Source organism: Macrobrachium nipponense, chromosome 15, assembly GCF_015104395.2.
Source record: "Macrobrachium nipponense isolate FS-2020 chromosome 15, ASM1510439v2, whole genome shotgun sequence".
NCBI lineage: Eukaryota > Metazoa > Arthropoda > Malacostraca > Decapoda > Palaemonidae > Macrobrachium > Macrobrachium nipponense.
In genome coordinates, this window is record NC_087208.1 from 27,915,593 (window position 1) to 27,933,022 (window position 17,430).

The following is a 17,430-nucleotide window of genomic DNA, read 5'->3' on the forward strand; positions in this document are numbered from 1 at the left end:
AAAAAGGCAAGAAACACTAGAATTCAAGAAAGAACTCGTAGCAAAGTGTTGGCGTAAGCTGCATGCCAATCTTGGTGAGAAAATGCCTAAAAGAATTGCTGCTGGTTTGAAAAATTCAGAAAACTAATGGGCATACATAATGTGCCCACTAAAGGGATTAAGGACATGTTTGCAAAGTGGAATGATGTAAAAAAATTTCTGGAGAGTTATCATCCCAACCAAGAAGTTGTAATCCGTGTCTTCAACATGCTTAATGACAATTCCGTGTTTAAATTTTATGCAAATTTTAAAGAATGCCAGGAACAAATGTGTCTGGACAGTTTTGTTGTGCAATACAATCCCTTTATATATAGAATGTAAAATAATGTAACAGATGAACACGTACCTAAAATATAATTGGCAACATATGTCAAGTTTGGGAAACAAGTTGGTGAAAGTAGTTTTTAGATTCTCGTATTTTAAATCTTGTAAGGACATGTTGTTTAGTAAATAAAATCCAGAATCAAATAAGGAGTCCTTTGAACCAGCCCTGTGAGAGCTAATGAATTAGCATAGTTGTTTGGTTAAACTACTTGATAATAATAGTGATAAGGTACCTAATAGTAAATGGGAGATACATAGTTGTGGACATGGTCACAATGGTTGTATGGATTGCTGTGGATTAAAGAAAGGTTAGGAAGATTTTCATTAGGCTCGACCATTGATAGATAAGGTGTCTGCCAGATGGAAAAACATTAAATATGAACTGATAGATATGAATTATGAAGGATGGAAATGGACAAAGACCTGGACCTGATGGAAGTCCTGCAAGAAAGAGAGGATAAAATAGTTCATAATATATGTTGACCCCATAAATGGAAAGAGCTGATGTAGGAATGTTCAGATGATAATGTGATAGGTAATTGTCTAGTTCTTGTGTTGTCTAACCTGAATGAAATTAAAATTGCTGAAAATGGAATATTTTAAAAGTACTTTGGTGTAACAGGTTAGGCATAACAGTCTAGGTAAGCTAGACAGTACAGTATGTTTAAAGAGTGTGGACAAGTAGAAATATTATTGATTTTCTTTGTTACATTTTTTTAGCAACATATCTGCTCAGTTCCTCAATCATATTCTTACGAGTTTCTGTTAGCCACCGCTTCACTGGCCTCTTAAGAGAGCAGATATGTTGCTAAAAAATGTAACAAAGAAAATCAATAATATTTCTACTTGTCCACACACTTGTCCACATTCTAGTAAGTTAACAAAGACTCGCTATATCTTGAGAAAGTTAAGGTAAAATACCAAAATAGAATATAAAGTATGAAGAATCTCTTACTGTCAAAGCTGGCCTACAAGCAATAATGGTATTCAGTTTGAAACAATCTCAAGATGATATAGTTACCTACATCTCTGAAGCCACGCTCATTTTCAGTCTAATTAAGGAATGATTTATTCAGAGGAATTACAGTTTCTCTAAGGAAATTTTAAACATCCTCAGTGTTTACAAAGTAAAAAATGTCGAAATTGATGAAACAATCCCAGAATGATATAGTTACCTCTCTGAAGCCACGCTAATTCGCAGTCTAATTAGGGAAATGATTTATTCAAAGGAATTACAGCTTCTCTAGTATAAGGGAATTTTAGATATCCATAGTGTTTACGGAGTAAAAAAATGTCGAAATTTTTCTCTGAACATTCTCGTGTGAATACTGGCAGACTTTATCAACATTTAGACGACTTAAGTCTCAATTGCTCTCAGTTTTGAGATTTTTTATATATGTAACGTAGTTGAAAGGGTTCACAGCGAATATAATACGTAATTATGGTGGGGTGAGGGGAATCATATGGATGCCACAAAAATCACCAGAATATTGCAATGTGATACGTATACTGTATAGTGTAAATCCTCGTGTACATAATTTTAAATCCCTTTTCGGTGGAAAGTTCCTGTCATTTATGAATGTCTTCAGCAGCATAGTTGTATTTCTTTGATCTGTTCGATATGCCAGTGGTTTGTCTTGTTTCTGCTGCTGGTGAGGAGAGATCGTTAACTACTGCCGTGTTTAGAGATTTGCACTTTGGCGATTGCTATTGTTGAGATGTAGAATTTAATAAGTGGGGAAACAGACTCCTATCATGGTAAAAACCCTGTGTATGTGGCCCTCTTTGTTTATAGAGATCTTTTAGTATGTATGCCATTTAAGGTCTGGCAACTATCTAATTCAAGTAGGTATCTTATGGCACTCATAACTTTTAAAGATCTTGGTACTGTAGTAATGCTGAAATCTGAGGCGACATTCTTTTTGTATTGTCCAAAATCTCGGACAAAACTTGACCTTGCCAAGTAGTGTTAAACTTTTTTTTTTTTTTTTTTTAATGACAAATTTAGGTTAGCGGCGCTTGTCAGTGACAGCGCGTATAACATGCTCCTCGGGCTACTATACCCTGTTTTTTTCCATCTGTCCACCCACCTGTGGTGTTTGCGTATGATAACACTGCGTCCCGGGCTTTAGATAGTTAAATTTAGCTTACATTCAACAATAATAACTATCCTATTTCGAATATTAACTGTGTAATTCGCATACAGTAAATTATTAAAACACCTTTCAGTTGGAAATGTACACCCAGATATCCTTTTATTTACCTAAAACTTACACATAGCGTAACTATATAAAGCCCGGGACGCAGTGTTACCATACGCAAATACAACAGGCGGGTGGACATGAAAAAAAAAAAAACGAGTATAGTCAGTGTAACTATCTCTGCAGCATTATAACAGTAAACTTGATAAGCTCAACAGCGATAACAACATTTTCAAAATATAAATATGAATTACATGTGAATGTTGACGTTTTATTTTGTGTTCAAGCCCACTGTATGTTGTGAAGTTATTTATAGGCCTAAAATAATCTAAGCCTTCTGACGTAATCTGATGATAAAGAATTTATCTGTAGAGATTACATGTTCTTTAAAGAAAAGATGATTTTGATTATAAGGAGAAGGCGGCTTGTTAATCGTAATGTCTATTAGTCTTGACATCAAGACCTATAGAACACTCGTTTTTTAACTGGCTTAAAATAATATATTTTTAAAAGTCCTGTTTGCTTTTGGTGTATAGTTTATTGATTCATAAGGTACCTAACTTGAAGTGCAAGACGGTGTCGACAACTTTGTATGTTTTCTGCCCAGAAATTATTGTAGTGATGTGAATGTTAAGTGTAATGTATTTTATATTAAGTAAAGAAATCTAATAACCTAGGTCTAGGAACAAATTCTTGGCTTTAACAAAATAATTTTATAGGCAATTAGTTGCTAATAAGCCATAATTTTTTTTAAGTTGTTAACAAATACTATAAAATTAATAATTTTATTTTGATGAAAATCCAAATATTCCTCTAACAAATATATGTAATGTTTTTCAAGGTAATTTTAGTGTTACTGCTTATTGTAGACATGCGTATGTTCTAGGTGGTTCATGCTCATGCTCGTGGTTTTGTCACACTCTCCGCCGACCCGTTGATATCGATGGATGCATTCTAGCTAAAGTAATATTACTTTGGTATTTATACTTACTATTTACATTTTTTCAGCGCTGAGGCGTAAAAACAACCAAATAGGAGACACTCAAAATTTATGGTTGAACTGCAAGCAATATAAATGTTATGACAAATTTTCTATTTTTTTTTATATGATTTTAACTTTTGAACTAAGGTTTTGATGATATTTTTTATGTCAAATGCATCGGCAGAGTGAACGAGTTTTTTTTTAAATGTTTTGAAACTTTTTCTTAAATTTGGCTACACGTGATATTTTCTGAGTTTTGAAATATATGACAGATTCACTATTATGGAACATATGAAGGCCATATTGTATAAAATAATCGTGTTTCCACATTGAAATGGGCGATATGGAGCATTTTAGGTTGCCAGTTCATAAGTTTTGAACATCCTATGCAATCATGTCTTATCAATTAAGAGCAAAGCTGTACAGACTTCCTTATGCAAAACTAGTTTAATTTTCTTTACCATTTACTTAGTAACAATGGATCATTTCAGGTGTATTATATAAAATTGTTTTTTATATGAGGATTGTGAGTAATTCGGTTAGTGATCAGTAAGTGGCTTTTCTGAAAACAACTTAGCCAGTTAAATGAGTAACTAGAAGATATGACAAATTAGAGCAGAGATGGACCAGTTTTTGGTCAAGTTTTACAAGATTGTGAAAATGTTGAAAGTCTTACAAATCAAGGCTAGCCCTAAGTTAGCTATAATAATGTGTATAATTCAATATGGATTTATTTATTGTACTATTTTGCTAACCTAAATTTGAACTAGAAGCCTCTTGTACTTCATTTTGTCAAATTTGCAGTCCATTGTTTAAGTATTTAATTTTTACAGTTTACTATAACGGGGACAAGGTTTGTTTTGATAACCCCTATCATTCCTTTTACTGTAGTGTATCCATTCATATTTTAATTCCATCTTGCTATCCACCCTCTCCTAACAATTACTTTATAGTGTAAATGCTAGGTTTTCCTCCTGTTACACCTTTCAAACTTTCATACTGTTAATTCCCTTTCAGCACTGAATGACCTTGTGGGTCCTAGTGCTTGGCCTTTGGTTAGGCTAAATTGTATATTCCATTAAAATTTTATCTCGGTACCTCATCATAAGCCAAAAGGTCTTTGATGTCACTGTCATTAACTTCTTCCTCATGTCTTCAGGAAAACATCTATGTCTACAACTGTCAAGAATAGATTGGGCAAGCTGAATAAACACGACTTCGACCTTAGAATTCCACTAGTATCTGGCATTAAAGAGCATGAACTTCAAATAACTTAATTTATATCTTTCAGGTTCTTACAGCATGACAGAATGTTGCAGTGATGTTGAAAAATTCTCAATGTAAATGTTTGAAGTCATGCTTTGGTAGAGAGATGATACAACCTTAATGTAATTGGCTACTAAAACGAAGATACGTACAGTCAAGTTTATGATGTAAGTCATATGTGCCTGTTGACCTAAAGTTGAAAAGTTTCAGGTGTGATTACTGTTCTGAGCAGGAACTGTAATCTTATTCTTTATAATGTGAGTTAGGTCATTAGAGTTTGATATTTCAGAATATGTTTTGACACTATCATTTCTTTTCAGTTGAATGTTATCCATCCGGTAACTTTGTATTATTCAAATTATATGTTATTTTGGATACGAAACTCATAAGTTTAATATTTTTTATCAAGCCCTTTCATCATAAGTTTGTCTGCTAACATGTAGATCATTATGTTTAGGATACATTGTGTTTTACTAGGCTTTCTTATCACTTTAATTTCTCAGGTTACATGGTTTATTTTCCGCATGAATTGTCTTATTATCATCACCAATAAAGTAGCTCAGTTTAGCTGGTTTTATATTATGATTTTCTTATCTCCATAATAATAACTGTGATACCTCAGTGTGTGCGGGGTTGAGGATACAGGTGTCTTTGTGTAACATTTGTAAGTGTAAGACGTAAAATATGTCCGTACATTCCAAGTTGCTCAGTATTTTTGAAGTGACCCTTACCTCTCCTTTAGGCCCCGTCCACACGGTCGAGCTTTGGTCGACGAACTTTGTCCGATGTGACGTCAGAAGCGGAGAAACAGCAAGAAAAGTCAGAACTTTGCCGCGGTTTCTCCGCTTCTGACGTCACATCGAACAAAGTTCATCGACCAAAGCTCGACCGTGTGGACGGGGCCTTATATAGCTTATTTCTGTGCCAGTGGGAGTTGAACAGATAAAAACAAAAAACACGAAAACACTGTTTTCTATGAATATCCTTCCATCCATCTACTTCCCCCCATCCCCCACCAGGGGACTAATAGGTAGTACAAACACCCATAGCCGGTTACTCTACTTTTGCCTCCATTTTTTGTAAGTTAGGCAGCTGCATGCTGGTTGGCTTGTTGTTTTATTTATTTTTTAAAAATATATTCATTTGGTATGATCCTGTAAGGTAAGAATTGCCGTAAGAGGCATTATTCCCCTTTTAGAACCCTCAGATGTTTTGCCAATGGAAAGGTTATGATTGGATCTACATGAATCGTAAGTGAACGAAATGCGGTCTTTGACAGTGATCGAAGAGCGCTTGTTAGGTTATAGAAAAAGCTGAGAGTATAATATTAGTAAGACTCAAGTTAAAGAGATCCATGTCTTGTCTGCTCTCCCATTCAGTAACTAGTTAGGTCCTCTGTTGATACTCTTGGATCAGTTACTCCATATGAGATTCCCATCGATTCAGGGCAATAGATTTGATAGGATGGAGTAATTTTTCTTGTTATTAGTGTTTTATTGTCTACGCTGCCTTCCCGAGAGTTAGGTTAAGTTTGGGTGGTTTCCCGTGTTGGAGGAAGGGTCAGTGCCCCCTCTTTTTATTGCCTTGTCCTTGGTACTTCCTGTTTCACTCCCTTGTGGCTTGGAGTGACAGGAAACCAGGACTTGTCAGAAAGCGGTACAGATCTGTGCCCATTGTCCCCTTGCTCTGTTTGGCCTGGTATGGCACCAGGTTTGACAGTGGCGTAGGGAATTTGTATTCATGTAGGAATAATATCTTAACTGCCTTAGTTTAAAAGGAATATGTATTTTGTGTGTGGATATATACATATATATAGTATATATCTTATCTCCCGCTTGTCCACTTAGTATAATGGTGTGAGACAGCGACAGATTGTATGTCTTTTCTTACGACTGTTGTTCGTAAGCATTGTGGTTCTACTTTTCCTTCTCGTCTGCGTGATATCTAGTAGAGTTGATTCTTCTTTAGAATAAGGGAGATGACTCAAACGGAGGAAGTATACATTTTAACAATATTTCTTAGCTCCATCACTAGAGTGTAGAGATGGTATGGTCGGGTGACCGCTCCGTTGAGTAACTAAAAGAGAACTCACAATACAGGGCATCGCGCCGATAGCGGAACACTAGCTATCTCAGCGATTGATTATCATTAGAACAAAATGAATACGTAGTCTGCCGGCTCGGAAGTCATGAGTTTCCGCTGCGGGTTAACAGGTCAACCGCTTCTCATGGAAGGTGTTGTGATCTGTTGACAAACTACATAAATGATTAGACATGCAAACGCAAACCAGGCTACTGCAAGCATTGCACAGCGTGGTCCAGTTTTCACATCTTGTAGTCTTATTTATGGTCACGTAGGGCGCTCCTAATTCACGCATGACCCCTTAGGTCTTGGGTTTATTTACAGATATGGAATTTATCTGTTTATGATAATGTAATTATTACATATATATTCAAGTTTTAGAGGAGCACATGGTTAAGAATTGTTGGATTCTCCCGACTTTCTTTAATTTTACCGTATCGGTAGCAGTGATACTTCATCTCTCTCTGGTAGTATTTAAGCGAGTTATAGCTGCCTTGTCAAGTAAGTTAGCTTATGCTTCAATCCCCTGTAGCCAAGGATTGTCCTCGTTTTAAGGCTAGTGTCTTTGGCTTTCCTTTGTGTTGTGCATTTTTCCAGCCAGGGCAATAATGCACCTTGTAGTTGTGATACACCAGTAGCATGTTCCTAATGCACATTTGTGCAGTTGCCTCATGCTGCATTCATGTGCATGTCTCTTATGCTTACCCATACGCTTATTGCTTGCTTGCCTATAGCTTCTACGCCTATTGCATTGGCACTTATTGCTTGTACACCTATCTTTCACACGCCCATGACTGTGCGCCTATTGTGTGCGTGTCGACGGCTTTTATGCCTATCAATTGCATGCCTATGACTTGCGCTCCTATTGTGTGCGCGCACGTGGCTCGTATGCATCACTCGTGCGTGCCTGTGGCTTGTACGCATATTGTATGCACGCCTATGTCTTTTGCGCCCATCGCTTGCCCACTTGTGGCTTGTACACGCATGGCTTGCGCTCTTATGACTTGGTGTGCTTTTAGTTTGCGCTCATACACCTGTGCGCTTATGCATATACGCCTAGCCCTTGTGAGCTTTCGCATGTGCTCCTATCGCCAGTTCACGTGTCTTCTCGTTGACTTAGACTGCCTATTGTGAATTTCGGCATGTTATAATTTTCGGCTTCCATTTAAGTAACGGGTGGTTACCGTTAGAAGTCTCAACATTGTGTTTCGAGGATTTTGACTCCTTTTCCATTTGGGGAGATTCTTTCGGTAAACAGTTGGTTACTGTTAAGTTTTTTCTGATTCCCCCGTGGTTCAGGAACGTTCTCGTTATCGTGAGATTTTCCTAATTGTAATTTGAAACATTTGGTTGAGCCACCAGGTATTCCAACAAATCAATCTTGCTTTTGAGCCGGAGCAAGTGCTTTGTCAGCAGTGGGTAAAGAAGCATATTTTTTAACCCTCAGTGGAAGCTTATCAGGATTTAGTTAAATGTAGTCAACTGGTGCTCTTCCGCCGTCGAGTGCGATAGCCTTTGCCCCGGTCTCTCTGGCGTATGCTCAATAGCTAAGACTTATCCTGCCTTCTCTGGCAGGCAAGCAATTGTTTGTGCGTCTGTTGATTGATGAATTAGGTGTCTGATATACAACCAGTGTATAAGTGGTCGCAGGTTTTTTTTTTTTTTGGAGAGGTTAATTGCTGTCTATAATGAGAGGTGGAAATAGAAATTTCATTTGAGCTGGGGGTTGTGTAAGTTCATGTAAAGGAGCCTCTATAAGATTTCTTTCTTGCTGCTATGTATTGGAGAAAGAGAAATATTTTATAATAGTATATAAGGAGGTCTATCCAAATATGTGGGTAGCATTGGGGAAGGACTAGTCTCTGCACAAGTTTTTTTAATTTTTGTTGTTAAATGTATTTGTGGTATTTATTGCCTTTGATCACTTCAAAGAGGTTGTCAGTCCTTGAGATAATTTTAGCGAAGCAGAAGTCTTTTCATTGAGGTCATACGATTTTGGGTAGCTTTTGACCGGGCAAGAATCAAGCTTGGGATCTTAACTTTTACTTGAATATTGGTCAACAGGTGAACTCTTATCTGATGTAATGTTAGTTTAAGCTTTCTTGGGACGAAGGATCCAGTTCTTTAGATGCCTCAGCTTAGGTCTGAGGCGTGATGTGGAAGATCTAGAACTTAGTGAGCTTAACCAATGTTGGAGTTCTATTACCCCTATAATCCCGAAATTTTAGCAATCAGAGGAACTTCAAGTGTGTGTATATCAAGTAGAGCATTTAAGTCTTGATATATATTAAATCTAATTGAAAATGAGACAGATTAAGCAAAAGACATGGCTGTATGTGAATTTACATTTAAACATTTTTTAATATGGTTGTTTGGTTTGTCTCCTAAGATATTTTTATGACAATTTTATTTTAGTGTATTAACTAAAAGACTGAATTTTTTTGTGTATTGACTAAAATTATGTACTTCTAGATGCAACAAATACTCTATGCATGGAAGATTCTCATTTTTGTTGGATTTGTTCAAGGTTTTTAAAATATTTAATATGAATTATATCTTGCCAGGTGTCTTGAAGAATCTAAAGTAAGATGCTCAGAACACTTAGAAAGTAAAGTTATCATTTGGTCAAGCACTACAAGACTACTTTTAATATGATTTTGGAAACATGCGGTTCTTTCCAATGGGGGTACCAGCTTGAGGCCTTAAACACCTCTGATTAGGCAGACATACAGGGATAAATTCGACAAGGCCATTTTAAGAAGCCTGAAATATATCCAGACTTCAATGAATGCAAAGAATTCTTAGAACAATGGTTCCTTTGCCATTTATGGAGATGTGGACATTTGTTTTTAGGTCAGCTCACCAATAGAAGGTTTAATTCCTATGAAAATATTCACACAAAGCTTGGTAAGATTTAAGTTAAGAACCTGCATATTATTTCCCAACAGAAGTAACATTATCCATTGATGTCAGTTGTTAAGATGTTTACTATGTTTGTGATGTTGATTGATTGGTGTTTAAAGGCTTTCTCTGAAGGTTTGTAGATGAAAATGTTGTATTAGCCTGCTGAGCATTGTTACTCTTAAACTAGGAGATGCATGTCCCAAATTTGAGGAGGTTAGATAAAGATGGTATTGTTCTGTGGGATTTTGTGTGAATACATAGTTATGTAACTGATATAGCTTCTTTAATGTTCCAAAACTGTCTTGGCCGGTTGGAATGAATCACGGTAACTAAGTCATTAGAATGCCGACTGACTTTTACTGTTATGATACATATGGTCGTCAGGAACTTTTGAATAGTTTTCATGATTTGGTTAGAAATTTTCCCAGTTTTTACATTGTGTAGTTGAACTTTCTATATGTCTTTCAGGAAGCCTACTAGTTTAGAATTATTGTGATTTTTTTTAATAAAGTCCCTTGTCATGATGTTTTGGAATTTAAAGTGGTAGTTTACACTAGTATTGTAAAAAGTTTGGTTTTCCAGAGATTTTAAGGAAGTTAGATGGGGGGGGGGTTTTTTTTTTTTGGGGGGGGGGGGGGGCGGGGGGTTACATAGAGGGGAACTTGGTAATCTTTTGGATGCAACTTAAAAACACTTTCTTATTTTTACAGTTTTTGATGGACTAGTTTTGGACTAAGAAAAAAGTTTTTTATAGTGAAGCATAGTATGTATGCTGACAATTAGTTATGTTTGTGATAGTCTTGTTGGAATTTTTCCGATGTTAGGTGATTGACAATGAATTTAAAACGCTCAACAGTGTTAGAGACAACGAATTTGATGCCAACAGTTTGTGACTGCAGTATAACACGAATTATTAAAAATTACTTAATGGACGTGGAGTTTAGTAAATTAGTGATGGTAAATTCGGCCGATGAGTTTCCCTCCCTCTGAATAATTTTGGATTTTGTTGTGCTCAGTGGCAAGTAGGTTTTACTTGTTGTTTGAAAGCCTGGAAGTTTTGTAAGTGCAATTCATGAAGTCCTTAAGACTATCAGAGATTTTGGTATACAGAGTAAGTATATGATGATGGTGGTGGTGGTATTGGTTTTTCAAGTGTTTGTTAGCCCTGTTTGTAGAAATAAGCTTTGGCTTTTGTATACATATTGGTATTTGAATGTCCGGATGTTATATTTTTACATTTACATTCAGGTGGTGTGTTGGCTTGTTTTAGTTTTTACATGTAGAATTTATACTACCAACCATTTCAAGTGTTTGTTAGCCCTGTTTGTAGAAATAAGCTTTGGCTTTTGTATACATATCGGTATTTGAATGTCCGGATTTTATATTTTTACATTTTTACATTCAGGTGGTGTGTTGGCATTAGTTTTTACATGTAGAATTTATACTACCAACCATTTCAAGCCTGTTGCTGCATAGGTCTTGAATGTTTATCTATCAGTTATAACAGCATCTTCTGAGCCTTTAGTAATTATGTGCAATATAATGAAATACCAGAATTTGACTAAGGTAAATTTTACTCTTAACTTTTTAATCATTTGAACTTTATCAATTTCCTCAATATTCGTTGCAGATATCGGAACACCTGTCCTTGGCTTAATGATGGAATCTATGCATTCATGGATGTTGTCTGTCAGCCAATATTCATCCTCCAAAGCTTAAGGCCATCGGACCGCTCCTTCCCACACATCTTTAGTAACAGCAAGCCTGGCTTCCTCCAATCTGAACCGCAAGTCTGCCCCCATACCTGAGCTCAATGGCATTGAGCTCAGGATGTACAGGTGGAAGGTAGACCACCTCATGCCCCCACAAGTGGATTGTATTATCCACCAGGTATAGTGGCTCTGGCCTATTATGCTTACAAAACCATCAGCAATTCGTGGGAGATAGGACCCTAAAAGGGATTGAACATCGCGGCATATCGTGGTATGGTGTGGCAAAGGACTATCCTCTAAGCATGGTATTGTATGGTGTGTTGTCTCACCAGGACTGATGGCTCAGGAAGCAGTGGTAAACAGTTATATGTCAACCCATTGCAGGAACAATTGGCCATTCCTCTCCCCTTGATAATCAACACTGGTGTTTATCAACAAATGTTTCTGTTAAGCAAGTGGCAATCTCTGCAAAGCGTTCCCTTTCTACCCGGTGGCACTTAAAGGCTGTATGTGCATCACTGGTGGTTGGCAGAGTGAGGACTACTACTCCATGCAGCCAATGATTTAACGTTGTGGTAAATCACATCTCCTCCAAGTAAATCACCTGCCTACCTTCTTTCAGTGCAGAGAGCAATAATCCTGTGGCACATTATGTCCACAGATTTCTTTTTCACATACATTTTTCTATGTCGCACTCATCCACGACCTGGGATTCCAACATATGTCTCGGAGGTTCTTCCGAAATTGATGTTTGCCATCCTCAAATTAAAGTATTCTTCCTCCAAAGCTTGTGACCATCGGACCACTCCTTCCCACACATCTTTGGTACCGGCAAGTCTGCCCAGGAAAAATGGCAGTCTTCATTCTTCAAAGCTTGAGACTGTCAGACCACTCCTTTTCACACATCTACACCAACAGCAAGCTTGGCTCCCTCCAAACTAAACTGCAAGTCTGCCCAGGAGAAACATCTTAATTCTTCAAAGCTTGAGACTATCAAACTGCTCCTTTCCACACATCTTCAGTAACGGCAAACCTATCTCCCTCCAATCTGAACTGCAATTATGTCCGAGAGAAACGCGTTCGTTTTTCTAAGCTTGAGACCATGGGACTGTTACTTTCGACGCATTATTGCTACCGGCAAGCCTGGCTCCCTCCAATCTGAACTGCCAGTCTGCCCAGGAGAAATGTCTACATTCTCCAAAACTTGAGAGCATTGGACCACTCCTTCCCACACACCTGTCTCCCTCCAATCTGAACTGCTAGTCTGCGCAGGTGATGCTACTTCCTCCAAAGCTCGAGACCATCAAACTGCTCCTTCCCACACATATTTAGTAACAGCAAGCCTGTCTCCCTCCACTCTGAACTGCAAGTCTGCCAAGGAGAAACTTTTTCGTACCCCAAAGCTCGAAAGCAGTGGACCACTCCTTCCCACACATCTTCAGTTACAGCAAACCAGTCTCCCTCCAATCTGAACTGCAAGGCTGTCCAGGAGAAATGCCTTCGTTCTTAAAACCTTGAGAACATGGGACCACTCCTTTCCACACATCTACAGTAACAGCAAAACTGGCTCCCTCCGATCTGAACTGAGAGTCTGCCCAGGAGAAATGTCTACATTCTATAAAGCTTGAGACCATTGAACAGCTCCTTGAATCAGACCACTCCTTTCCACACATCTTCAGTAACTGTCTCCCTCCAATCTGAAATGCAAGTCCGCCCAGGTGAAACTACTTGCTCCAAAGCTCGAGACCATCAAACTGCTCCTTCCCCCACATATTTAGTAACAGCAAGCCTGTCTCCCTCCAAACTGAACTGCAAGTCTGCCCAGGAGAAACATCGTCCTCCAAAGCTTTAGAACATAGGACCTTTCCTTCCCATACATCTGTGAGGTCTTGGCCATCGCCACAGCTCGGAGGTTCTTCCGAGAATGATGTTCGCCATCCTCAATCCTTAGGCAAGGATCTCGACCATGAAGATCAAACCACCAAATTTGTCATTGATCTCTAGTGACGAATGGCACCTCTAGTAAAGTTGTCTTAGACATAGGTGATAAAGGCGATGAGGCAGAGTTTGGTGTGTGTGGCAGACACCATGCTGGGCCGCACCATATGATGCACTACTTGCACAGTCATGTCCATGACATCTGGAACTCATGAGTGAGGTCTGTAATGTAAAAGTACAAATTTTAATTTGCTTACTGTTATAATAGAATGGTTTCATAAGAGGGATGTTCGTGAATATTTTGATAGAGTAATGGTTGCATTGAATACAAACATTAAATTGCTGTAATATTCCTGCAAGTGGAAAGTGTTGCGTTATTGTAACTTGTAATTCCATCAAGACATTGAACATGTAATTTATTTTGGAAATACCCATCAACAAGCTTATAGAAATAAACAGTACAGTTAAAAATGAAGGCGGATATATTTTTTCCTAATCACTGAAATGTAAACCCATGCAGCGAGCTACCATCATCTTAGTGTACCAGTTTCAACATTCAAAATCCTTCCACACAATACTATAATTGTCAGCTTGATATTGATCGAATTAAAAACCATTCAATCATGTTCCAGTACATTTTAAAGGGAACCCGTTTGATAATCACTTACTTTTCCAGAGAAATTCTGAACCCATTGGCTACCTTCTCTGCATTATAAACAGCAAACAACTATAATGCAAATGCAATGTGGCATCCACGATGATATTACTGCAAAACATCTGCCATAGCTGATGAACAGTTAGCTGGATGTTAGTATACTTGCAGCTATGGGTGACTTCAGACGTTTGCGCTTATCGGACGACAAACTACTGCCCTTCTAATTTTCTGTTGGTCCGCTCTCTCTATCTATATATACTGTATAAGAACCGTGAGGTTATAATATTCTCAAAAAACTGAAATACAGATTACAGCTTTTATAACCTATTCATGTATAAAAACTTAAATGTATCAACTAAATGTGGATATGTAAAATTTAAAAAGCCAAATCGTAGTACGCTCTTCCAAACTTCAGCAAAGCCAAGGACAAGTGTTCAGATCCCTACAACGAATGTTGGGGAAATTGAAAGAGTAAATTTGCCGCTTTCAATAAATTCGGGTAGTTCATTATTTTACCAAAAATTACCGGATGGTTTAGAAACACGCTGTGCCAAAATATCAGAAGATACATCTATATAAAAAAATTCCAGAGAACTTATGAGACTACGGGCTTGAAATAATTGGTAGTTTGCATTTTAAGTCCCCCCCCAAAGCAATTCATATTCTGTGATAAATTCACTTGTATGATGTTTGTAATGCTTTTATTTTCCCTGCAGTCTTACTTAGTAGTAATTTTTCTTTCAGGAAATTATCCTACCTCTCAGCTAGGTACTCAATCAAATCATATTACTCATATCCCTTTAAAAAATAACTTTACTACCATTAATTATTTTCCCTGAATATGTGTATAGGCCATACTTACCGATTGCCGTCATTTAAAAAAATAGCAATTTTGAAGGCGAAGGAACCTGCGAGAAGATTGATGAACTATTATCTTGAAGTAGGTACTATCCTTCAGTTCTATTGTCAACAAAGTCGTTCTGTCTGAAGGAAGCCAGAATCCTATGAGGAGTTTCATTTTGAAACTCGTCTTCCTGATGAGAAGGTCGAGTTGATAGATATATATGACTGGTCTCCAGTCTCCAAGACGACTCGACAGTAGAAACTCAAGAATGAAGGATCCTTCACTACCACAGCTCCCTTCTCCATCGTCTCCCTCACCCCGATGTCTGCTAAGAAAAATACAAATTGATTAAAAACGTAGTTTTGTTTAAATACCTTTACATCAGGAATTGTGTTATTGATCCTGGTAGTCACCTCTCACATCTCTCTCTCTCTCTCTCTTCTTCTTCTCCATCCATCATCTCTCTCTCTCTCTTCGTCTCATCTCTCTTCGCTCTTCTCTCTCTCTCTCTCTCATCGCCGAGAGGAATTCTTCGCAAACGAATATTTATCAAGCATCACAGTGAAACAGTCACGTATGGCAGATGGAAACATGTTCTTTGGTTTTAAGAAATCGCGAGTTGTTAATTCAAGCAATCGAGTCCTTTCGGGCATGCAGCTCGTAGAGAGGGATATTTTTTAAGTTTTACCCCACCATAATTATGCAAGAATTAAATGAATTAGACTAAAAGAATGAAATCTAAATTTATTTGAAGCACCTCAGTGGCGTGTTCGGTTTGGTCTTGGCCTGCCAGACCGGTGGCCCCAAGTTTGATTCTCGGGCATTCCACTGAGGGGTTAGAGATGTGTATTTCTGGTGATAACATTTCTCACACGGCGTGGTTCTGAATCGCGTAAAGCCGTTGTTGCCTCGTTGCTGAATAACCACTGGTTCCATGCAACGTAAAAAAACCATACAAACAATTTCATTTGAAGAACGAACAATTACATACGAAAATGAGCTAAACTAAATGTAAAGAAAAATTAGCTCGGTTTTACCACACTACTAAGAATAAATAAAAGATCTATCAAACTGAGTTAAACCGCACTATTACGTTTGAATTCCCGTTGATGAATAACCACTGGTTCTATGCAACGTAAAAAAAAAAACAAAATTACGTTTGAATGAAATAAAAAAAAGAGCAAATATGTCGAGAAAATGTAATTACGTAGAAACGCCAACTACGTGCAAAGAGATATTGGGAAATACTTACCATTTAAAAATCGCATTTAAACTTTTTTCCAGTCAACCCAGTCGTGACGACAAACGCAGGACGAGAGACGCTCGCTGCCAGCACCTGCAACACACGACTCGTTAATTTCTTGAGAAAACAAAGAAGGTAGACATTCCTCGAATGGTAACCATTAAATGAGTTATCCAATTTAAAATGAGCACTTTGATGCTAAAAAAAAGTCAGAGTTAGACTTAAATAGTCCCACCATCACCTAAACATTGTTTCGGACCACGTTGTGTGCCGGCACCGTATTTATTACAGCAGCAGCCTGCAGGAGAGTAAGAACAGGTTCTAAATTAAAAGAAGCTAATGGTTTTGTAGGGATGATAATGCGAAACTATTCTTGAATCACATGAACTATACGCACCACTGTAATAGTTGTCCAACACCACTGCCCTATCTATCTCCTTGACGCCAATATATTTTTGCCTGAAATTTTAACAGGGGTCTTGTAGGAATAACTATGAAAAAAAAAAAAAAAAAAAAAAAAAAAAAAAAAAAAAAAAAAAAAAAACAAAAAAAAAAAAAAAAAAAAAAAAAAAAAAAAAAAAAAAAAAAAAAAAAAAAAAAACAGGTCGGCTAATGGTAAATATGCACCCGTCCCTCTTAACAATATAGGAGATCTTGACAGAAAAGTTTTGGAGTAGATTTACCTAACATATGCATAAGTTAGATTTACCGTGCAAAGTGCAGGTCATAAAAAAAATCTACGATCGCTGTTAAGAGAGAAAAGCCTTTAAGCAACGTGGAGGTTTTCTAATGCAGTGTGGGCTGCACGTGATCAGTACTGCTGCCACAGTGCAAAAAGTGTAGAATTCTGGAAATTTCAAGTTTCTTGAAATTTACAATTTTTTCTAACCAACAGATTTAAGAGGACAAGAAATGCCACTGAAAGTGTATTTTAATCTCAAAATCGCTAATAGTAGTAAGCATGGAATGGGTAAACGTAGTATTTAGAATGGAAGTTTAAGCGGAAGAAACAATTGGAAGCAAGAATAATGTTGAAAAGATTCATTAATTTATCTCAATTTTGTTTTTCCGGTTTCTGTAACTAAAAAATATTGCTAGGATAATTTGTATCGCTCTGATCTCTAAATACAGACTTGGTCAATCCTGTTTCCATTGTTCACATTATATATCTCAACTATGGTAATATTGGATGATTAAAATTTTCATGTGACCCCAGTTTAATTTAATTCTTATTGTTTTG

The 17,430-nt window shown here is 37.3% G+C and overlaps 1 long non-coding RNA gene across 1 annotated transcript in view; it reads left to right on the forward strand.

Annotated features, from left to right (window-relative positions):
- Window positions 1-15,261, forward strand: part of LOC135227052 (uncharacterized) — a 20,195-nt gene extending 4,934 nt beyond the window's left edge. Inside the window, exons 2-3 of the long non-coding RNA XR_010317336.1 lie at window positions 4,838-4,979; window positions 11,429-15,261. This is a non-coding gene — a long non-coding RNA (uncharacterized LOC135227052). The remainder of the gene's footprint in view (window positions 1-4,837; window positions 4,980-11,428) is intronic.
- Window positions 15,262-17,430: the final 2,169 nt, after the last annotated feature.